Below are 25,215 nucleotides of genomic sequence, written 5' to 3'. Positions count from 1 at the left end.
AGGCAAGCACTAGTCGGAATCATAATCTATCTCGATATTCATTAGACCATCTAGATGTTGCTGTAACATAATTCTGTCCATCAGAGTTCCTTTGGTAACAGGCGGCTGTCTTATACACGTCGTAGCACAGAGGCCACATAAGGCAGGACCACACTGCACACAAAGGCAACACGTGAACAGGAATGCTACAACAGCCCCGATGATCATCAGAATTTTCCAACCCCAAGTCGACATTAGGCCCCAAAACCACCCAAGTAGCGTCCAATCCCCTACGTCCACGTGTATGGACTCAGAGATCTTATGCAACTTTGAGATGGCTTGATAGACAGTCGGAGCGTTGTCTGGAATGAAAATACAACAGCTCGAATGGATCACCTTACATACTCCACCTCGATCTGCTAAGACAACGTCTAAAACCATACGGTTTTGTAACGTCATAAGCCTATCCGCCTGAAGCTCTGCTGTGATATTACCAAGGGCACTGGCAGTGATATTAGCTGTCGATTCCACCACTCGGGTCAACTGTCTCAGGTTCCTACTATTGACCATAGGTCCCCAAAACGGAAAGAAACCCTTGAAAAAGTCTCCTGCCTCTTGACTGGCAGTGTCCTCTTCGCTAATCACGCCTCTCACAACTAGAGTCTTGTGGTAATCGGAGGCGACTGTAAAAGTCGGTGGCAACAAGTTTGCAATATAACATGTGCCCGCAAAGTCAAGGGGCAACCATGTATATGCACGGTCATAGCAGACAAAGTACGTACCCTTGGCAGTCAGGAAAACAGGGGAAGAGAGCATTGGTAAGACATACGTCTCATAGCAAGCACTCTCTCCAAGGTGAGCTCTCGGGCTTCGGCCACGACCTTTTAGACAGAAATTACCAAGGTGGGGTACGATCCATATTGGAGACGAGCTTTTAAGCTGTCTTTCACCCACGAGCGCACTATACTCAGCCTCACTCAGATCCTTATAGGCTCGCACCTCTTCCTCTGGGATGAGCGACGGCTCATAGATATCCCTATCTAAATCAGCAATCGCTATTGCCAAAGGTTTGTGGTACGGACCGGGACCAAAGTGTGGACGACGTGGCTCTTGATTGGGGTAGAAATCTAGTGCGCTTCGAAACATTGTTTGGAATGCTCGAGCTGAACCCTGGGAACTATAAGGAAGGACCAAGTACGGAATTCCCTTATCGGTGGTATGTGGCATTAACCCACACACCCAACAATTGGTAGTGTTCACCATCAACTGATGCTGATGAAGGAGCTGAACGAAGGAATTATTCATAAATTCCGCACGTCTAACCTGCTCGTGTTGGGGTAGGATGTGGAAGGAATGAGGAGAAACAGTAGATGTAGGTTTAGGTTCAGAAGAAGGGGTAGGTGAGGCAGAAGGCAAGAACGACTGTATCATGTAATACACCCCACCCACCAATAGCGAAGAAACAGTTAAGAACAGAAGGAAACCTGAAACATGAAGCATTTTGTACGAGCAATTTGCTGCAACTTGAATCTTTGGGCCTGAGCTTTTTCCAAATCCAACAGCTTAGAGAATGCCATCCCCTAAAACCGTCCGCAACGTTTTTGACACACTTCGTTCTGTGTAGCAGTAGTCAATCCCCAGGAGTTCCCAGGAACCGACGGTCTCCGACCTAGTGTCAAGACCTACTAACCAGAAGGAAGTACCCGCGCAGCCCTACGGTCCACCCGGATGTAAGGTATCTTTAATTTACAAATATGTACAAAATTTCCTAGCTGTGGAAGCAAAAACACATATATGGAAAAACTCACAATATTACAAAAATCACAAGTATACGAGTGTGTTCAGACTGAATAGTGTCAATGGGGTAACGTGGATGTCAAGGGAGAAAGCAAAGCTTTTATTAGTCTTTGATATTGGATCGCAGAAAATATCGGCTTCTCCCAGGACGTGTCTGTTCGTCAAACAACTGATCCGATGGTGGGACAGAGTTCTGCTGATCAGTCGATTGTTCAGATCTTGAGTTTCTCGATGACAAATGTTCGACAATGTCGTCCTGCTGCACTGAGGACTCTCCAACAGGCTGAGCGTCGCTAAAAGGGACGAAAGTCTGCACAGTTTCTGTTTCGGACGAGGCAATGCCCTTCCTCACCCAGTCTGCTGGTAAAGGTATAGGTACCTTTTTAGTATGGGTGGCGTGCACCCAGTTTTTGCGTCCTTCCAAACGAACAGCAGTCCTCGTGGCAAGGAGCACTTGATAGGGTCCAGTGAAGCGGGGCTCAAGGTTGCGCTTCCGTCCAAAGTTTCGCGTCACCACCCAGTCTCCAGGCTGGAGCTGGTGGCCTGGACCCTCCGTCTGCGTCGGCAGTGCTTCCAAGACCTGTTGGTGAATTAACCTCAGTTTAGCAGTCAGATCATGCAGATAATCGATCAACATGGGATACTCAAGATCAGAATACACACTCGGTCTAGGGACCCCCCAAACATTTGCAGGGTGGCCGAACACAATCTCGTAGGGACTAAGCCCTACTCGGGAGTGTACAGTCGCCCTAGTGGACATAAGAGCTAGAGGCAAAGCGTCAGGCCACGAGAGACCAGTCGTAGCCTGAATCTTCGCTAACTTCAATTTAAGGGTGCCATTATACCCTTCAACCAAACCTGCTGACTGGGGATGATTGGCGCTGTGGAATTTCTGTGTGATTCCAAGGCCCTTACACACACTCTTCATCACACTCCCCACAAACTCACTTCCGTTATCAGACCATACAATCCGTGGCATTCCATACCGAGGAAAGTATTCCTTCAATAGGATTTTCGCAGTGGACAGAGCAGTGTTGTCTTTGAGAGGGTAGGCTTCAATCCATCGGGAGAATGCGCAAACCACAACTAGAACGTACTTCAGGTTGTTGCATCGCTCCATATGGATGAAGTCTAGCGGAATCACCTCAAAGGGACATGAAGGGGGAGCAAAATGGTCAGGAGGTGTAGGGGTTCCCTTTCCAGGATTGTACATCATACATATCATACCATTCTTAACCAATCTCTCAGCACACTTAGCAATACCATCATTCTTCCATACAGGGGACAACAACTTGCAGATACCTTTCACACTAATATGTGCCAAGCCGTGTGCCATCGTCACAACAGCTAGTACATACGCATCCGGCAACATCCACCTCTTATCAATCCAACAGCCATTCGCATCCAACTTTCCCGTACTCTCTTTCCACTTCGTCTTTTCAGACTCAGTGGCCTCGTTCTGAATCGCTTTCACACTCTCGATAGTGTCCTCACACATACCAGTCTCTGTAGGCCACCTAACCGAACTCGTCACATACATTTTAGTACTAAGATTCCGGGCAGTCTCCTTAGCGATCTCATCCGCAAACGCATTGCCACGACCAACATCATCCGTCACCTTACGGTGTGCACTACATTTAATAATCGCCACCTGCTTGGGCAATGTAAGTGCATCCAAAAGATCATTCACGAGCTGTCCGTGCTGAATCTTCGTACCATGCGATGTCATAAAACCTCTCTCTCTCCACAAACGTCCGAAGCTATGGGCCACGCCAAATGCGTATTGGCTGTCCGTAAACACATTCACCCGTTTCCCTTTCGACAACACGCACGCTCTAGTCAAAGCGATCAGCTCTGCCGCCTGAGCAGAATTCTGATTCAATCTCGCAGTTTCCACAACAGTATTTAACGTCACCACAGCATACGCAGTCGTTACATCGCCATTCGGCAACTTAAAACACGACCCATGCACATACAGGGTCCCATCGGGATCTTCTAATGGAGTATTTTTCAGGTCAACACGACCTTTTGTTTCTTCCTCCGTTCGTAAGTAGCAGTCATGAGGTGCTACTTCGTCTGATTCCATACTGATTGGCAACAAAGTCGCCGGGTTCAGGACGTTGCAACGTTTTATTTGAATGTGACTTGCCAAAAGCGTCAACTCATACCCAGACAACCTTGCACTCGTCAGGTGTTGAGTTTTCGTACGATTCAAGAGAGTGTCAACTGCATGCGGAACCATCACCGTAAGCATATTATCCATGACCAATCCTGCAGATTGTCGGATGGACACCGCAGCTGCCGCTGTTGCTCTCAAACAACTTGGCAATGCTCTAGCTACTGGGTCCAAGGTCGAGGAAAAATATGCACATGGACGTTGCTTACCACCGAATTGTTGCGTCAAAACACAACGCACAACCTTCCCTCTCGTGAACGTATAGTGTAAACGGCTTACTGTAGTCAGGAGTCCCTAACACAGGAGCCGAACACAACGCATCACGTAGTTCAGAAAAACTTTTCGGACATTCTTCCGTCCATGGTAAAGGAGTTGGAACATCCTTGCACGTAAGAGCCACCAATGGTTTCGCTAGCAATGAAAAATTCGGAATCCATTGCCTGCAGTATGACGTGATACCTAAAAAGGCACGCACATCTCTCTGAGTCGTTGGCACAGTCATTCGAGCAATCGCTGCAATTCTCTCTGGGGTCAACCTTCTTCCCTCCTTTGACAATAAGTGACCTAGATAGGTTACTTCTTGACAACAATATTGCAGTTTAGAAGGTGACACCTTGTGATGTAAGTCACAGAGATGCTGCAACAACGACACCGTAGCAAGTTTGCAAATGTCCTGAGTATCTGCAGCCACCAATAAGTCGTCGACGTATTGGATCAAGGCCGCACCGGCCGGCAACACGAACGCATCAAGTTGGCCCTTCAAGGCTTGACTGTATATCGATGGACTCTCACAGTAGCCCTGAGGAGCGCGTTTAAACCTAAAGCTGCGGCCACCAAGAGAGAAACCGAAAAGGTCCCTACTTTCCTCAGCAATCGGAATGCTGAAGAAAGCATTCTTCAGATCGATCACTGAGAACCAGGATGCAGAGGCTGGAATCAGAGTCAGTAGAGCCGTAATGTCAGGCACCACAGGGAACTGAGGAATCACAATTTTATTCGCCTCCCGTAAATCGATAACAAAACGATAAACAGGAGGCTTTGATGGATCAGTGCGCTTCAAAATGGGTAGTACAGGGCTATTGCACACGTTTCCCCGAGTTTCCTCGATAACATCTTTCTCAATCAAATCATAGATGATTGCTAACAACGCTCGTTCACCATCAAGGGAGATACGATACTGGGGAATACGTGGCAATCACACATTAGATTTCAAGTGAACAACATAAGGGGAGATGTCAAGCAGGCCCACGTCATTGGGACCTGTCGCCCACAAAGATGCAGGAAGAGAACTCAATTACGGTGGAAGCTTATCGATGGATAAGTACATAGGAGAGACAACTCTCTCACCCAACGTAAGCTTTACTCCCGCAGGAGAACAATACAAAGTCGCATACAGACGTTTCAGCAAATCCAGGCCCAAAAGATTTTCACCACAACCAGTAGTCAAAATCAACGGGGCTTTCAGTTCACGAGGCCCAATTGTAAGAGGCAATGGGCACGAAACCGGATTGCTAACAGGGGCGCCTGAGAATCCAACGGAAACATTTGTTAAGCCAGACAAAGGTGCGCCAGGGAGTTTCGAATGCATGATGGAACTTTTCGCTGCACCAGTGTCCAACAGAAAAGGCTCAACGACGCCCGAGGTGGCAACTGCGACGTAAGGCCCTCTCTGATCAACCGGAACTGATACTACTCCCTCTCCTTGTCTATGGCTGTCCTAGTAATTACCGTCGTCAGCGTCCTGATCGACGTAATAATCGTCCACATTGTACTGAGCAGATCGCCCTTGCGACGATCCGCGCTGATCGAAACAATTATTAGAGTCAGAAGAATTGTTGGAACGATCATTTTGAGCACCGCGACCTCTACCACGTGATGTCTGTTGTGCCTCCCTGACACGGCTTTATGTTCTCAACACCGTCTGGGTTCTCCCAAGAAACTATACAATGTACAGCCCGTGTAATAAAACATCTCTTAATACCAGCCTTACCCTCGGAAAGGACCGTGGCAGATACAACATACATATGAGACGGTCCTATCTTCCTTGAGTCCAATGCATCGTTTGCCCCTTTAATGTGTATTATGACATCATACATCATGGTGTTTTTTACACACCGTCTGAGTTTCACCTACATAATCTGTCATTCTTATAGTGCCCCTCACTGATATGCCCTTTGTATATAATAAGAGGCTTAGACCTGTTCCTCTCTAAACCTCAATGATGATATTGTAATACATCTCCAACATTATAACTCAAGCGCGCAATTAATCTCCAGTGCCTTGTCTCCTTGACAGCACCTTCAGATATATGGTCAAATGCGAGCTCTTTATGTGTTTTTCTCGAATATTATTATCTGTGCTCTCCCCGTGAACGCAGAAGTGCTCTTGTTTGCAATATCAATGTTACAGCTTACGCTATACTGCAGCGGTGTGAGCACGCGCAATAAACGAATACACATGACAACTCGTAGGCGCCCTTACAAATCAACATTGAAACTCTTACTCTACGCATGCTCCGGTTTTTGACCACACCGCTACAACGTGTGGCTCACCGGCGCGCATGCGCTTTGACAGTAATTCGCGCATCGCGAGACCGGCATCAGCCGAGCAGCTGAGTATCATTAACGCTACCTCCACCAATCAGAGAGGGTATTTAATGCGCGTCTCACCTCTCCTCGTTGCCTCCCCTTCGGCTTTGGATTTAGCCGAGAGGTACCGACGGAGAGGTGAGTTGTAACGACGCGTTTTTGCCATATACTAGCTCAATTTCGTTTCTCCACTATATATTGGGGTAGAATTAAGCTGTCTGCTCGGCGGTCTAGCAATTAAAAAACTTACTTTGAGGGGTATCATTAGATATACTGCTTTGCTCTACCAGTTAAGCCAGTGGTTATGCTTTACCTTAAGAATAGGCTGCAACATAAAGTCAGCTAAGCCATCTCTCTCAGTTTAGTAAATGCTATACTGCATTTTAAACTGAAAGTTTTTGAACGCTTTTGGGTTCTGTAAGGCTTATCAACACTATGGGGGAATAGTGCTATGAACACATTACCTTCCCTGTCAGTCATTCTCTTCACTAGTTTACACTAGTTTTTATGCCTTCCCCTCTCCTTCTCCATAGGACTGTGATCATTGTGGGCAATTCTTAACCAGTTGTTCGTATGCACAATTTTTTGATACATAGTATTGACTGAGGATACTTATCAGATCTTTACAGTCGTTCTATTTCATATGTTTACACATATTTGTTTGTGCATAGAGCGGGGCCTCAATCTCCGAGCCGTTGCCGGGTGAGGTGAGGCTTGACTCCCACACATTGCTGGGTAAGTCTCTTTATCTTTCTAAATTGTATTCAGAAATTTCTGTGGTTTATCCTATGTGCAACCAGTAACTAGTCAAGTGGCCGTTTTAATTTGGACTGGCCCAGCTTAGTCTCGTTTGGTCTTCATGTCGTGATATGATAGCCCTTCTTGGAGTTAATTGCTCCTGAGAGTCTGTCATGTTTAGAGAACACAAAATAGTATTTTTCTCTTTGTTGTTTTCATTTGCAGGACTGCATCCTCTATCATCAAACGGTTCAAGAGGATACGGTAGGATGGTCTAATTGACCACATTATTCGTCTGACAGTCTTATTTTTGTCTGTCTTTCCACTTTTTTGCACTATTACCAGAGTGTATCTTTGCAGTAGCAATTTTCATACAGGTGGCCCTGAAGAATGCCGGTGTAGTTTCACCCGATGGCAGAAACATGTTGGCCTAATTAACCACACAGCAAAGTATACAGTGATTTTGTCACACTGTCATGCACCTCTTTTTAATCTGACGTCCAGGTGAATAACAATAAAGGGACTTTTTTTGCCTCAACCGTCATTTTAGCATCACTCACTCACTTTTTTCATTGCACTGCACTGTACCAGCACCGCCAGTGGCGTGGACACTTCCATCTTGTGAACCAATATTGCGTGATATCTAGCCAATTCATCTAGGCATGGATACACCAACTTGGTTCTAGACGTCCTACATGACGAGGCTCCGCCAAGTGGGTGGGCTGATAGGATTTCTATTGTACACCTAGTGTCTATTGACCGCTCGGGTCTGGTTTAGTGCAATCCAAGTGTGTAGCTTTCACTGAGGACCATGTGGACTTAGCATTTTTCCTTTACAGACCTTCCAGCTCTTCTTGTTCTTTATAGTTCCAATAGGGGTTCTTTGAGTTTGGACGGTCTATAAATATATTCCCCTTGACCCTCCTTTAATAGTTGTTTGTCTGTTGAGGACCACCACAACCTCCTCTGGATGAATTACCACTATTTCGATCACGCAAAACTGGACAATCGAATTTCAAATGACCCTCTCCCCTACAATAGGCACACTGATTGTACCCTAATGAAGATCTCTGCGAAGAGGAGTCATTTCGTGATTGTAACCTATTCGACTGAGACTGCGATCGATTCCGTTGTTGCGAATCATTCTGATTCGAACGTGGAGGATACGCTTGCTGCAACAACACTTTAGTTTTGAGTTCTTTCGTCTTTTTATCGGCACGATCATTCTCCTCTTTCTCTCTATTTTCATAATATTGGGCCATGGCCAATATTTGAGCAGAAGTGGAAACAGCCCACGCACTTTCTGAATTTCGTAATTTGTTGCTTAAGTCCGGCAACAAATTTGAGACAAACTTATCCACAAACAATCGCTGACCTCCCTCATTACCCATATCCTGACCACTATGATCAATGAATAATAATAATAATAAAGGAGTTTATAAAGCGCCTGGTGACGCCATCCCGGCGTGTCCCCGCGCTGTGGAGAGAGTAGCAAGAGAGAGGGCGAAATTAAAGGGTATACAGGTAAGTTTTTAAAAGTTTCCTGAATAATGTTTCTGTTCCAGCTAGTCTAATGCCTCCTCAAATCTCGTAAAGAAATCAGAGACACTCTCATCCTTCTTTTGTTTGCAAGCGGACAGCTTGTCCCAATTCACCTTCATAGCTGGCATAAGCGTTTTCATTAGAGCGATAATTCTCTGGGGCAAAGCCGCAATTAGCTGTTCAGGCTTGGCCCCACCAACTTGCAAAGCATCAGCAGCCCCTAATCCATTCCAATCACCGCCTAATTCCGCCGCATGGTCTTCCTGACAAATTTTAGCCCATACCGGTTGCGGTACGACATTGCCAAACAACATATCGATATCGGCAAGATTCATCACCGTCGCATCCACTAGCTGAGACAATTCCTTATAATACCCTGCAGGATTTTTGCGAGGGTCAGGCAAAGATTGCTTTACCTGTAAAACTTCCGATCGTTTCCACGGGAGGTGTATCCACACTCTCTGGAAGAATGGTGGAACCGGAGGATTAGCACCAGGGTTACGTGGCATCCACACTGGTGGAACTTAGCACATGGGATACTGACCAGGCGCTGCAAGCGGTCCCTCAATGTCTTCTAAAAACAATGCCCGAGGCATTATAGAAGGACGAAAAGACAACAACTGCTCGACAGCACGTCGAACATTGGTGCCCACCAATATTCCGCTCGCAAACTGAAGCTGAAGATTAGTCAGAGCAGTCATGACATCGTCAGATGCATCAGCCGATATTTGGTCACGTAGAACCTTACACATTTCTTCAAACACGAACCTCTGTGTCGGTACGTTGAATTGGCAAAACGTATCAAGCACCACACGTGGGGGATTTCTAAGGGGGTATTTCATCCAACCCATCGCCATATTATACAGTGTGTCACGTTCCCTACTACCGGGAAGCTGACTACGTCTTTGAGGACCGTCCGAACCAGCGGACTCAAGAATAGGTCCGAGAGAATTAAAGAAGTTAGCAGCAACAGAAGGGGTACGACGTCGAACAGATGGAGAAGAAGAGTAACACAACGGGGTAACAAGAGAAGTATCAGGAACAGAAGAGACAGCAGGAGTAACCAGAACAGCAGGAGCAGCGGGAGCAGGAGTATGAGGAAGTACATGCGGAGGAGCAGTAGGGACGGAAACAGGTAGAGGAGCAGGAACGGGTTGAAGAACGGGGACAGGTTGTGGAACAGGAGCAGGAGCAGGTGGAGGAACAGGGGCAGGGGGAACCACAGGAGCTACAGTACCCTGTGCGTACGGAGGTGATGACTTCAAGAGATAGGACAACAAGGGGTCCTCTACTGATTCCTCCTTCTTATCTGTACTCGTCGGTAAAGCGGGGTAACACTTATCTATAGTCATACGCTGCAATCTATCGAAAACTTCCTTTTCCTGTTCCTCCTTATCTCGCTGGAACTGCTCTGTGTTTCTTACCGTGGTAACAACTCCTTCTCTCTTATTACGTTTAATTTGTTTGATTTCTCTCTGTTTGGCTTCTTTACGCCACAACCGAAAGGAATCAAACATGGCCGGCCTTGCTTTTCTCTGAAACAATTTGGCTTCAAGATTGTCTAAAATCGGGGTCTCAAAACTACCATGAGGTGGCCAACTAAGGACACCGTCTTTTTTAGTATAACGAACCCAACACTCATTGAATGTAATTGGACCTAAACCGTGTTTACTGTACAGCTCATAAGTTGGAGTTCCAACCGGAGGTATCGGACACGAGTCCTCCAGTCGGGAATCCGCACCACAACTTCTAAAGCAACTGAACAAAGTACTACGACCAGGCATCTTGCACACTAACCGAGTTTCACAAACGTCAAGGGTTATAGGATTAACAATGCCCCTGCAAAGAGCAAAAACCCTCGGTTTTTGGCGACTGCAGACGTCAAATATCACAACAAAGAACCAAGTACTAAGAACCACAAATGCAATGGAACCATGCAACAACTAAGCACCCACAACAAAGGACTCTGGGAGCGACCCACAAATACTTAACTCAAAGATCGATGGCGTCACCAGGAGGCCCGTCAATCGTCTCGCTGTACCAAGGTCTACGCCAGGCGCCAAAACAGGTCTACAGTCAGGGCAGCAGTCCGTCGCAGCCGTCAGGAGGCGGGGATCTTCGCGGGAAAAGTCGTCGGGCCACTTGTTTCGACAACAGGATCGATGAAGCGGGGTGCACCTTCCCTCGGAGATTTCACACGAAGTTCCTCACGATCGTCGGGCTTGGACCGGTACCACTGATGCAGCCTCACGTTGGGCGCCAACTGAAGGACTGGGTTTTCTTAAGACCCAGCGGTGCCAGGGATAACACCTAAAACCTTCGTGGGTAACCTGTTCCGGCGTACAAATAACAGAGACACAGGACACTTCCTTCGGCGTCAAAGATTCGAGGTTTATTACTGCAGGGAACACAGAAGTCACAGGAAGTACAACACGTGTAGGTTCGAGGAGTCTGCTTCAACTTGCCTCTGTGGATCGCTCCTTATATACAGTTTTCATGCATAAGATATCATAGTACACAAAGGTTTACAACTCGGTTCCCATCGTAAAGACCATAAGGGGTTGCTTTCATGTATTCAGGGCCCGGAACATAAGTACAGATACGTTTGGTAGTTCCCAACTGTAAAAGCACATCTTCTGACCATTAGTACATTCCAATCAGCAGTAAACAAATCGAGGAAGGGACAGAAGCAGGTGCAAAGGAAGGCAGAAACAGTGAGAAGATCGAAAAGGGTGTAAAAGGGGTGGTATTGGGAAACACGAGCTGCAGGCATCAAAGGGGACGTGCCTAATGAATGCACAACTAAGACAATAAACCGGCACGGCAAGATGAGCCTTGAGCGGGGCCATCTGCCTTACAGTGCCATCCCCCTCATCATAAAGACACTTTCAAAGGAAACGTGTCTTCCGCAAGAGTTTGGGAATCCCAGGGTCGCGAAGCGGACAGCGTCCGTTCGCTGGCTACTTGAGGGCAAGAGACAAAATGGATGCCGTATCTAAGATGGAACCCGTGGGTTCAGATGAAGAAACCCACGAAACAAACGAACGGTTTAGGCTAGCACAGCGAAAACGCGTACACCCACTAAACTCGTCATTTGCGGTTTATAGATACCAGACTCGACCATATTCGTGCGAGTCGAAAACACCACTTACGATCGTCACGGAACCTCATCACTAACGGGCCGATTCATAGAATCGGCCCATTTGCGAACGGTAAAAAGCATTTTGGGATGGATCAACCTAAAAGGCATTAACAAAAAAGGGAATCGCAATTTTTGCGATTACCTATTTTGCAAATGCGTTTAGGGAATCGCAATTTGCGATATCCTAAATGCAATGTAGGAGGCAGGTCAAAATCACCCACATCAGCAGGTTGGTGTAATTCCTTGATCCTGTTAGCAACATTGCACTTGAGAGATTCACCATTATACATATAGGAATCCCCACCCAGTTTGGTTGTCTTCTTCTTTTTGATGTCCCCCCACCACGGGAAGGGTACATAAAAGAGACCACGGGAAGGACATTTTGTTTGGTAAAAGTTTATAAAAGAGGGAGGACGTGTCCTTTCTATCCTCTTAGTCGAGGACCTCTCTACCCGCCTTGGACCTTTGTGGCCCGAGGAACCTGCGAAACAGACTAATTTCTAAAATATACAAATACACAAAACCCCCACTTGTTATTCTTAGGAAACTAGTGGAAATAATTCTGTAATCACAGTAATACCAATAACCTATATATTGTCTGTCCTCAGTACAATCTCTTGGCCATCTTTATCGATAGTGCGGTCCAACAGGGCAGAATTTTTAAATGTTTCCTAAATCACCTATATATGTATGTGCATCAATAAAGATATATAACAGATACCTATAGTTTACTCCTTACTCGTGGGAGACACTCCTCCCTATTTTGCTCATATGGAGCCCAATGATAAGCTGTTGTGAACCTACTTAAAAGATTATAACCGCCATATCATATTTGAATCTAAATAACTTTATTTAGTCTAAAATAGACCATAAAAGTGCATAAAACATGAATACATACATCAGTCAATAACAAAACACCTTCCAGCTGGATCCACAAATGGATCTACAATTGTCTTGACAGTAATTATTAAACGCCATTAGAGAGCAAAACAAAGACCTGGTATGCATATTCAAGAGATGAAATAATCATTAAAATCAATGATGCATAAAACCAAGCCACCATTAATGGCCCCACAATAAAACCAAACGAATGGCAGTCCTAGTACAAATCACCATCACATTAAAGCTCAGCTAGCAGCATTTCAAACATATTGTGCATCAGTGGACAAGTGAGTTACATATGACATGAAAAAAGAAAATAATTCAAAAAGACATTAAAACGTGCAAAAAATGGATAGCATATGTAACCGAATACCTCAAAAGAGCGCATGAAAGCAAGCCACGGAATAGGTTTTATGTACATCCGAAAGTAGCTGTAAGCATATTAGGGCAGTCTTAACCTGAAGAAAATGCAATGGTTACAGCAAATGCAATAAAAACCTTTTTTGATAAAAAAAACAAAATGCACAAGATCCTGGGGGAAAAATTGTCACATATACAGGGCCTCAGCTTCATAACCCACACACCAGGTTTAGGTAATGCCAACAGCATATGAAACTGATTGAACATAAATCTTGTCGGAAGAAATCGATGATGAACATTAAAGTGGTGAACAAATAGGGTTCATTGGCAGGAGTTGTTACAATCAATGCATGGCCACAAACCAGGGGTTTCCCTAGCTCCTTAGCCTCCCTCTCAGCTTTTTCTCTATTGTAGGAAATTATCCCAGGCACAGGGGATAGCGGCTTCCAAAATGGTAGAGGGCAGCTCAAATAGGGCGGGCCTGCCTAGTTTGGAAAAAGTATCCGGAATATACATCAGCCATTTGACTGACCTCCACCCATTGAGCTCTAGGCAGTCCTTAACTATCTCCCTCCTTAAGTGATTTTCTGGGGGCACCCAGATAGTGAGCCACCGAATCGGGGGGAAGGGCAATGAGATCCAACAGGAAAGGCAACCCTAACTTCTCGTGGACCATGAAAGCAGGGGTTGAAGCGGGAACTGCCAATAAATGCCTACAGAACCCGTTTTCCTCCACATGAAGCTCCCTTGCGGCCGCTATCAGTAATGGGGAGGATAGGCTTACTCAAAATGGTGGCGTTACCGAGGCTACTATATAACTTTAGGACGCTACCGATTTGGATCCCGCCATCGCTGTTTAAAGACTTGAGATCGATGGTCGTTGGTTTTCTGTGGGGAAGTGGCAGGAAGCGAATAGCTCTGGGAACTCTTATGCGACCGAGACTGGAAGGGGGCTAGCAGTTCCAGATTTTGAACTTTACTATCTGGCAGCACAACTGCAGGTTCTTACACAGGTGGTGGCCGCAGAGTTTCGGGGCCCTGAACAGGTGAGGGGCATGGGGATTCAAAGACATATCATCTCCTATATAGTCCTACAACAGGCACTCCTCCAGAGAGACCTCTCGCTGGAGGACGGCACCTTGAGATCATGCTGGAACCGTAGCCAACGTAAAGCGGGAGTCTTACATCCATATGCTCCTGAGATCCCACTGGGAATGCTGACGGCACTCCCACATGGGGGGGATTGGGCTGCCCTAGAAGAATGGGAGAGCATGGGAGTCCAGATGGTGGGGGATTTGTATGAGGAGGGCGAACTGATGCCTTTTCAGTCCCTGCAGGAAAGGTATGACCTCCCGAATGGGGACTTTTTGCTCCATGCAGCAGTGACGAGCGCAATTAGGAAACACTGGAGGAAGAGAAAATCGGAACCCCAGACTACAATGGCATGCCAATATGTGGTGATGGCGGCGGGGACCTTTAAAGCGGTTACGTGCCTCCAGTCGCGGATGCTACATGAGGGGCTTCCGCCTTTAAATGCACTAAACCTAAAGTGGGAAACAAGCGTAGGCCGTCCACTGCCAGACACTGCATGGGGACAGATCCTCAAGAGAGCCTGGAAGGGCACTCGGAACACACAGCTTCAACTGATACAGCTTTACATAGTGCACCGAGCCTATTTGACACCGGGAAGAATTCAGAGGCATTTCCGGGTGTAAAATGCTGCATGCCCCAGATGCCTGATGGAGGGGGTGGAGCTGGAGCATATGCTATGGGACTGCCAGAGCTTGGAGAGTTATTGGCCAGAAGTAGGTACACTTTTGAATGAGATTACAAGCAGGGACTTGTCTTATGATATGGCCACATGTATGCTGCTTTCGTTTCCTCACACGCCTACGACGAGGATAACAAGCAAATTCATAGATCTAGGGTTTATATTAGCGAAGAGGGAGATCACCTTGCATTGGAAGTCGAGGGAGGGGCCATCACACAGGCGCTGGCGAGCGGAACTTTTGAAATGGGCAAGGAGTGAGAGTAGGATCCGGATGCAACAAGCCCAACGTTGCAACAATAGAGAGCCTTAGACCAAGCGAGGGCGTGGGAGGCCTTAGTTCAGGCCTTGATAGATCTCCAACAAGACGATGAGAGCAAGGGCACATAACATCTAGGGGTAATGTTTCGACCTAACGACAAATAGAGTCCGAACGGCTACTAACTGAGTAACATATGTAATTGGGAATTGGAAAGTACAAGCCCGCACCAGATGAGTAGGGAGGGCGAATGGGGGGGGGACTCGAAGGAATGTTGGGGCATGCAAGAAGACATGTTTAGTAGAAGATGTTGAGAGGTTGCACGTAACGTTGTATGATGATAAACCTTCAATAAAATATGTTTTAAAAAAAAATGAAGCTCCCTTGAGTCGACAATATCCCAATACATCATTACCATCGGTGGCTACTGGGACAGATTTGGGCTGATAGATCTTAGTCATGGCACCCAGTGGTTTAATACTAATTCTAGCAGAAAAAAGAGAAAAGAGCTCCTATGGATCTTGACAGAGCTGATCTCTTGGATTTTAACTAAGTGGCTCACATAGACCAGTCATCAAGGACCACCCCTAGATAAGTATAATTCTGACCCTGGATAGCCTGCTGCCCTGGCCATAAAAGATCTCAGCTTGATCTTTTTGGGGCCAGCACCAATGTCTGAGATTTATTGTAATTGGTAGAAAGATTAAGACTATTCATATATAGTGCAAAACCATTAAGCAGTGACTGGAGATCCAGGGCAATTCTAGCCATTAAACCAGTATTGTCTGCATATGACAATGCAGGGATCTAATGGGAGCATGTTCGGGAGTAGTCCATCTGCTTGTCAAGTAGCCTATCCCCCAGATCATTCACATACAAAGCAAATAAAAAAGGAGCCATAATACATCCCTGTCTCACCCCGCTCCTCAAGCAAAAGTAGATGGAACATGACCCATCTATGTCATAATGAACAACCGCTCTCATATCCCAGTGTAACTCATTGAGGAAGTAAACAATGTCACTATTCAGACCTATACCCAACAAGATCTGCCACAATTTGTTATGTTATGTTATGTTATGTTATGTTATTAAAAATTTGTAAAGCGCACATACGCCCGAGGGCTTCTTGGCGCTGGAAAGATAAAAAACATAACAGAGGGTGAGTCTGCCGGGAGCGTTATTTCAAGTAGGCTTTTGTGAAGAGGTGAGTCTTGAATGCCTTTCTGAAGGCAAGGAGGTCTCTACTCTGTCTGAGGGCTAGTGGCAGAGAATTCCATAGGGTAGCTGCTAGGAAGTGGAAGCCGCTGCCACCTTGTCGTTTTTTCTTAAAGCGCGGTACTTCAAGAAGGTCTTTGTGGGCTGATCTAAGGTTCCGTGAGGGAACGTATCTTCCGATCAGCTGTCTGATGAATAGAGGTCCCTTGCCTTGCAGAGCCTTAAAGATGATACATCCGGCTTTGAATTCGGCTCTTTGAGCCACGGGTAGCCAGTGCAGGCTCTCCATGCCTGGTTTGATCGATTCCCATTTGGGTACTTTGCAGATCAGCCTGGCGGCCTGATTCTGTAAGTACTACAGTCTTCTAAGTTGTCCTACAGGTAGGCCAAGGTATAGGCTGTTTGAGAAGTCGATGTGGGAGAGGACTAGGGCCATGACCACCTGAATTAAGGCGGAGGGAGTGAGGAAATGGGCGATTTTCCTAATTTTCCTCAATTGGAAAAATCCAGAAGAAACCACGGTTCCAATTTGGGATCTTAGCGAGAGGTCCTCGTTGATGGTTATCCCCAGACTTTTTACAGTCAAAGATTTCTTAGGGGGGGAGGCCCATATCAATAGGCCAGAAGTTGGGGCTCCAACTGATTTCGCTCTTGCCGGGCAGGATCAACTCAGTATTCCCTGGGTTTAATTTAAGGTGATTTGAGGACATCCAACTCTGGATTAGAGTCATAGTGGCTTGGAAGTCCTCCACCGCATTTGGGGAGTTAAGAATGAAAACGAGCTGCAAGTCATCTGCATAATTATATACAGTGACTTTGTGCTTTCTCAGAGCGAAGAGAAGGGGCCGCATGTATAGGTTGAATAACAAGGGGGATAATGAGGAGCCTTGGGGCACCCCACAGAAAGACTTGATTTTGGCAGCAGAAAAGGAGCCTAAGCAGACAGACTGAGTACGTTCGGAGATGAACGATTTCAGCCAGGCTAGGGCAGAGTCTCTGAGACCCGCCTGTTCGACACGGTTGACCAGAATGGAATAGTCAACCGTGTCGAATGCGGCGGACAGGTCAAGAAGTACTAGGGCCTGATGAAGGTTATTATCAGCGTTGGACCTCAAGGTGTTCTGGACGGCCAATATTACTGCCTCGGTGGAGTGACCAGGCCGGAAACCTGCTTGGTTGGGTTGGAGGTATTCCGATTCCTCCATGAAGTTAGAGAGGCAGTTGGTAACATGCGCCTCCAGCATTTTCGATAGGAAGGGCAGCAAGGATATGGGCCGATAGTTCGTGAGGTCCAGCGGATCGATACCGGGTTTCTTGGTGAGGGGAATCAATAGGGCCTGCTTGAAGCTGCTCGGCACTATCCCTGAAGTGAGAGAGTCATTGAGCAAGGGTATCATGCTGTTGGGTAAGGCTCGACCAATTTCTTTCATGATTTGAGGGGGGCAGACATCCTTGGGGGAGCCTGATTTGACTCTGGACAGTAGTACCGAGAAAGTTTTCAAATCGATAAGGGGAAAAGAATGTAAAGTTGAGGGATTAAAATAGAAATTTAGATCTATTCACCTCGTCAAAGGTGGAAGACAGATTCACATATGCGATGAACAGTGATCCTGGTTTAGCCACAGTGTACTTATTGATCAGCAAGTAAGAGTGCCCGGGCCCGGTCTAAACTCATACTGCAAATCTGTGAAAACAGATCTATCCTCTACCCCAGACATGGTCCTCTCTGGAGTTACCCGATCCTGTACCTTCACAACCAAATCTATCAAAGAGATGGGCCTGTAGCAGCAATGGAGATCCCTAGAGCCCTTTTAAATACAGGGATATTAATGGACTGAACCATGAGCATGGTACACCAGTGCGCACAACCAGATTAAACAATTGTGATAGTATCGGACCCCACAAACCAGGTAACATCTTAAACAGATAAGCGAGATGTCTGTCTGGGCCTGGGGCCTTATGGTCTGTCATACGAACATTTACTAGCGTAACCTCCTCCACATCAAATAATACGTTTTACTGTTGTGTGATTGGTACCAAGGGCTCCTGCAAGCCAACACAATCTGGAGAGCTGTAAATACACTCAAAATGCTCGATCCATTTTCCTAGGGGGATGTGAGAAGAGTGGAGTGGACACCAATCTCGCGGAATAGTGGACAATCGACTATCCCTCAAAATTGGCTGCTATCAGCCTTGGTTTAGGCCTCCATGAGGTCCTACCAAGCACCCTCCCAGAGTTCACACTTCCGTTTCTTTAGCACTTTTTTCTAACTAGTACGTCTGGTGGATATAAGGACTGCTCTGTGGGTTGAGCTTTAATTGCAGACAATAACCCTTTGTGGGCATCAGAGCAATCTCTGTCGGACCATCTGGGTTTGTTGTTGACCACTTTTTTGAGGGAAGAGACAATCTGGCCTTAACATCCTCCCCAAACTCATGATATGCATTCTAGAAGGCTTCATTATCAGGCGCATTCCCTTAACACAGATCAAATTCCATACCCTTAGCAGCCACAAGGATTTTCAGAAAGTCCTCTGGATTATTTTTGACCATTTTATTACTCTACCCTGATCAGTCACTTTACCATCTGTATGGGTTACGATGCTTTGAGTAGGAGCTCGAACAAATAGATTGTCAATCCAAGCGGAATTACAATAATGGCCACCAAAACCAGATACATTTATTACAAAATGGCCAAATAGATGCTGCAGGGGAGCAGAAACGAAAGAGACTGCCATCTAAATTACGAAAGTATTGGTCATGACACATTGCAAATTGAACTCCGCCAATATGTTATTCCAGTGGGCTCCCGCTTGGCTATGTTCAAGATGTAAGGTTTCTTCACTGTTCATTTGGTCACAGGGAGTGAGAGGATGTGAGAATAGGTGTAGATTGAAGTCTCCCACTAGAAAAAATCCCGCTCTTGCAACACCCCGGGATTCGATATCCAGTAACTCAGCCCAGAGAGGCAAAAGCGTGTCATAAAAGGAAGAGCCATTGGTGGCATTATAAAAATTCGGTACAACAAAACCATGAACCACTGGTGAGAAGAACAGACTGACTTGCACATTGGGGGAAGTTATGGCCAGGAACTTCGACCGACAATCTAGGGAAAGAGAGACCAAAGTTAACAAACCGCCTTTAGGACGACCTCTTTAGGAGGGCACAGCAGGATTAAACACGCATTGGCATAGCCAATAGGTCTTGCTTTTGGGACCTTATAAGTATTTAGTTATGCAACACAATATCCTTGGTGCAAAAACATCAACTGTTGCATGGTTAGCATTTAAAAGGTCCCAAAGGCGAGACCTATTGGCTATGCTTGATGACTCAATTATGTGGTGTCGTTCTGAATTGTGTGGCATGATGTGGAATTCTGTTGTGTAGAATGGATGTATGTGGCGTGTAGTGTAATTATGTTGAGTTGAATTATGTGGTTTAGTTTTGAATTATGTGGTGTGGATTGGATGGATTAATGAATGAAAGGTTGCATGATCAGTAAAAGAGTAGCTGGATGTATGGGTGAAAGGCTGGATGGATGGACATGTTGAATGGGTTGATAAATGGATGATAGATGGATGTATGAGTTAGTGAGTGAAAGGATGGGTGTAAGGATGGATGAGTGAAAGATTGAATGAATGAGTAAAAGGAAGGACAGATGGATGGCTGGATGAAAGGGTGGACTGGTGGATGAGTGAATGGATGGAAGGCTGAGTGAAAGGGTGGATGGATGAGTGAAAGGTAAATGGATGGATGGATAGATGTGTGAGTGAAATGGTGGATTGCGGGTGATTGAAAAGATGGATGGATACATGAATGGGTGAATTAGTGATGTAATGATGCATCTCATCACAGGCATTTACAAATGCAGTTTAGCACATTAAAGCCAGACAATATGCCAAAAAAGGATTGGTTTCTTATTGGTTGCATATACAAGAAAAATAAATTAATATGATCCTGTGGTGACAGAGTGTACTTTTCACTGGCAAAATAGTCCCTCGAGCATTTTAATGGAATCACTTTAAAGAAAATGGAATGATACACCTGAGGATCATTAATCACTACAGGTATCTTGACCTTTTTATTGTTGCCTGGAAAGTGTTAGAAGCAAGGAATGAGGCAGCAAGTTGCACAATATAAACAACAATTGTAGTACTCGCGTTTAAAAGCTGCTAGCTTTGCAAGAGCATCTTTGTATTGGCATTAGAAAATAAATTAAATACAAATTGGCACTGGTAAGTCACAACATAGGATGATGTATGTGCACACCTGGGTGGCCATCCCCCACAATGCTATTTATTAATAAAAAAGGAAACATAAGGGGATGATGGACGGAGCGTTTGAGCAAATCAAACACTCACCCCCAGTCAACTGATCTGGGTTTAATCCATCACCATTCTTTAGCTCACTCAGCCACCCCAGTTCAGACATGGCCATATGCAAATCAGTTTGACCCTGTGCCTCATGGGAACAGTCCAGCCCGAACTGCCAAGCCATGTCTTCCCTGGACCGGAAACAAGCATCCTGGGACCGGTTTCGGATTCATAATCCTCATCAGCCAGGCTATCTTGAATCCAGTGGCCAAGTGAGCAAGGGACTCATGTCTGAGCATACCCTGCCAACTTAGGGCGAACAAAGTAAAACAAAAGGGGATGATGGATGGAGCGTTTGAGCAAATCAAACGCTCCGTCCATCATCCCCTTTTGTTTCGCTTTATCACCCTAAGTTGGCAGGGTATGCTCAGACAGATTCAAAATAGCCTGGCTGATGAGGATTATGAATCCGAAACCGGTCCCATGATGCTTGTTTCCGGTCCAGGGAAGACATGGCTTGGCAGTTCGGGCTGGACTGTTCCCATGAGGTACAGGGTCAGACTGATTTGCATATGGCCATGTCTGAACTGGGGTGGCTGAGTGAGCTAAAGAATGGTGATGGATTAAACCCAGATCAGTTGAATGGGGGTGAGTGTTTGATTTGCTCAAACGCTCCGTCCATCATCTCCTTTTGTTTGAATAACTCCTCAGATTGACATTTGGCTGCACTTTTTGGTGCAGGAATCCATTTTTTGGGGTGGGGTGGGAGGAAGGAAGTGCCCCAGAGTCCCCAACTTCCTGCTCCTCCCAGTGCTTTGTCCATGTCCTGGTCACTTTCCATTTGGCTGTGGAGCTGAAAGGATTACTTTTTGTGACTGCTGCTGGATATTTGTATTTGAGGACTTTTTGGACTTTGGAGTTTGGATCACTTTTGGACTTCAGATTTTACAAGTAAGTTGGCGTTGTTTGTTTGGGGCATTGCAGTTGAGGCAACTACAGTTCTAAAACTTTTTTCACAACTTTAACAAGGTAGCCACAGTATCCAGTTGGCCCAGCGGTAGTCATGGGTGCATGATACAACTGTTTTTGTGATTTTTTTTTTAAAACTTAATTCTCATTTATGTCATGGAATTTTAGCTCACTGTTATATGTTGATTTTATTTTACTTTTGCGGTGCCTGTAAAGCCTCACTAGCCAGTAGGCCCAGGTGTAGTGAGTGGTGCATGGACATAGTCTTTCTATGGGGTGTCTTGAATTTAAACATCAGTGAGGGCATGGATGTCATTGGATTGTGGTGATTTTTGTGTGTTTTTCAAATTTTTGGGGAGTTGTTGGGGCCTGGCCATGTGGGTGGGGGCCATTTTGAGGCCTGGTACAGGCAGGGCCTGGCCATGTGGTGGGGGTCAAGGGGCAATTTTGAAGCCAGGCAGTGTGCTCAGGCCTGCACCCAGTTTGCCTTGCTTTCGACCATTATGCCCAGGGGTACTCAGTGGTGCATGGGCCTAGTCTTTCCGTGGGGTGTCTTGAATTTAAACATCATTGAAAGCATGGATGGCATGGGATTGTGGTGATTTTTGAGTGTTTTTCGACTTTTTGGGTTGGTGTTGGGGCCTGGCCATGTGGGTGGGGGCCATTTTGAGGCCTGGTACAGGCAGGGCCTAGCCATGTGGTGGGGGTCAAGGGGCCATTTTGAAGCCAGGCAGTGTGCTCAGGCCTGCACCCAGTAGCCTTGCTTTCAACCATTATGCCCAGGGGTACTCCGTGGTGCATGGGCCTAGTCTTTCTGTGGGGTGTCTTGAATTTAAACATCATTGAGGGCATGGATGGCATGGGATTGTGGTGATTTTTGAGTGTTTTTCGACTTTTTGGGGTGTTGTTGGGGCCTGGACATGTGGGTGGGAGCCATTTTGAGGCCTGGTACAGGCAGGGCCTGGCCATGTGGTGGGGGTCAAGGGGCCATTTTGAAGCCAGGCCGTGTGCTCAGGCCTGCACCCAGTTTGCCTTGCTTTCAACCATTATGCCCAGGGGCACTCAGTGGTGCATGGGCCTAGTCTTTCTGTGGGATGTCTTCAATTTAAACATCATTGAGGGCATGGATGGCATGGGATTGTGGTGATTTTTGAGTGTTTTTTGACTTTATGGGGTGTTGTTGGGGCCTGGCCATGTGGGTGGGGCCATTTTGAGGCCTGGTACAGGCAGGGCCTGGCCATGTGGTGGGGGTCAAGGGGCCATTTTGAAGCCAGGCAGTGTGCTCAGGCCTGCACCCAGTTTGCCTTGCTTTCAACCATTATGCCCAGGGGCACTCAGTGGTGCATGGGCCTAGTCTTTCTGTGGGGTGTCTTGAATTTAAACATCATTGAGGGCATGGATGGCATGGGATTGTGGTGATTTTAGAGTGGTTTTCTACTTTTTGGGGTGTTGTTGGGGCCTGGCCATGTGGGTGGGGGCCATTTTGAGGCCTGGTACAGGCAGGGCCTAGCCATGTGGTGGGGGTCAAGGGGCCATTTTGAAGCCAGGCAGTGTGCTCAGGCCTGCACCCAGTAGCCTTGCTTTCAACCATTATGCCCAGGGGTACTCAGTGGTGCATGGGCATAGTCTTTCTGTGGGGTGTCTTGAATTTAAACATCATTGAGGGCATGGATGGCATGGGATTGTGGTGATTTTTAATTTTTTTTTGACTTTTTGAGGTGTTGTTGGGGCCTGGCCATGTGGGTGGGGGCCATTTTGAGGCCTGGTACAGGCAGGGCCTAGCTATGTGGTGGGGGTCAAGGGGCCATTTTGAAGCCAGGCAGTGTGCTCAGGCCTGCACCCAGTTCGCCTTGCTTTCAACTATTATGCCCAGGGGTACTCAGTGGTGCATGGGCCTAGTCTTTCTGTGGGGTGTCTTGAATTTAAACATTATTGAGGGAATGCATGGCATGGGATTGTGGTGATTTTTGAGTGTTTTTCGACTTTTTGGGGTGTATAACTGATGTTCCTCTATATTCCATAGCTTTTAGGTGCACAAGAGAACCACCAGTGCCAGGAAGAAGTCCTGCAGCGGTGTGTGCAGCACAACGTCACGTGATGTCACGTGTGGCCACAGACAAGACAACTCTGCAACTCGTGCAACTGCGGCTTGCTGTTGTGACATCTCAAGAAGATGGCCCCAAAGAAAGTTGGCCGTAGCGCCTCAGCGAAAAAAGTTGCCAGTGCCACTGCCAGTAAGAAGGAGCAGAAGAAGCAAGTGGCACCACCTACCAAGGAGACTGGTGTGCCCACCGACACCTTTTTTGGGAGAAAAAACCTACGCCAGCGGCGGTGTCCGCCGGGGACCAAGCTGGAAGCAGCACCTCCGCTTCATTGGGCTCAGTGCCACCACGCCAAGTTAGGTCCAAGAGCACCATGACTGCTGCTGCGGCAGCCACTTTGGTTGTTCAATCACCATCGACCAGTGATCTTGGCTCATCACAAGAAAGTACCATCCAATCAACGCCGGGTGTAACTCAGCTGACGAGTGTTCAACAACCACAGCCACAAACACAGGTGCAACTAGTACAAGCACAAGTACATGGGCAAGGAGAGGCGCAAGTAGAGCCGCAAGGAGAGGCGCAAGAGGAGCCGCAAGGAGTGGCGCAAGTAGAGCCGCAAGGAGAGGCGCAAGTAGAGCTGCAAGGAGAGGCGCAAGTAGAGCCGCAAGGAGAGGCGCATGGACAGATGCATGGAGAGGTGCAACTAGAGGTTCATAGAGCGGCACACCTGCCTACAACACTTGTTCCTCCAGAAGTAGGGGCACATCAGGAAATTGATATTCAAGAGGAGGTATCATCCGAGGAAGCCACTGCTCCTGATGATGATTATCCATTGTCTTCCAGATCCCCAGCAAGAAAAAGGTCAAGGAGGGATACTACTACTACTACAAGTTCTTCTTCAAGCCCCCTTCATTCTGATGACCTTGATCGTGATTGGTACCCAGCCATGCAGTCTGAGAGTGAGTCACGCCATGAGCCGACAAAGGTAGCTAAGCCTAAAAGGAAGGCTCCTGCAAAGCTTCGACTTATGGGTGATGACGACGAACAAGAAGTAGTGTCTTCTGCTGCTGATGTACAGTCTGACTACGACCCAGTCATCACAGTCGTCACTCCAGCCCCAGCGGGCATGCAACAGACACACATTTTGACCCTATCCCGAATGGCTGCTGAGCGGGATATGGGCGGCGTGGCACTGGTACCACCACCGTTAACTACAACACCAACACGACCTACAGCTTCCATCTTTTTTAGTCAGAAGGGCCAGCATGGACCTCCATCCAGCTCGACCTCAAGTGGTGGTGCTGTAAGTGAACAACAGAAACGAATTCAGCCACGCCCATCCTCCACTTCATCTGGCATTGAAAGTCAAAGTAGCACCTCCACCTTCAGCAGACATCACCAGTCCCCAGTTTGGGACTTTTTTACTGTTAGCGCAAAGGCGGAAA

Source organism: Lissotriton vulgaris, chromosome 3_1 (assembly GCF_964263255.1).
Source record: "Lissotriton vulgaris chromosome 3_1, aLisVul1.2, whole genome shotgun sequence".
Classification (NCBI taxonomy): Eukaryota; Metazoa; Chordata; class Amphibia; order Caudata; family Salamandridae; genus Lissotriton; species Lissotriton vulgaris.
This window is presented reverse-complemented; position numbering follows the sequence as displayed.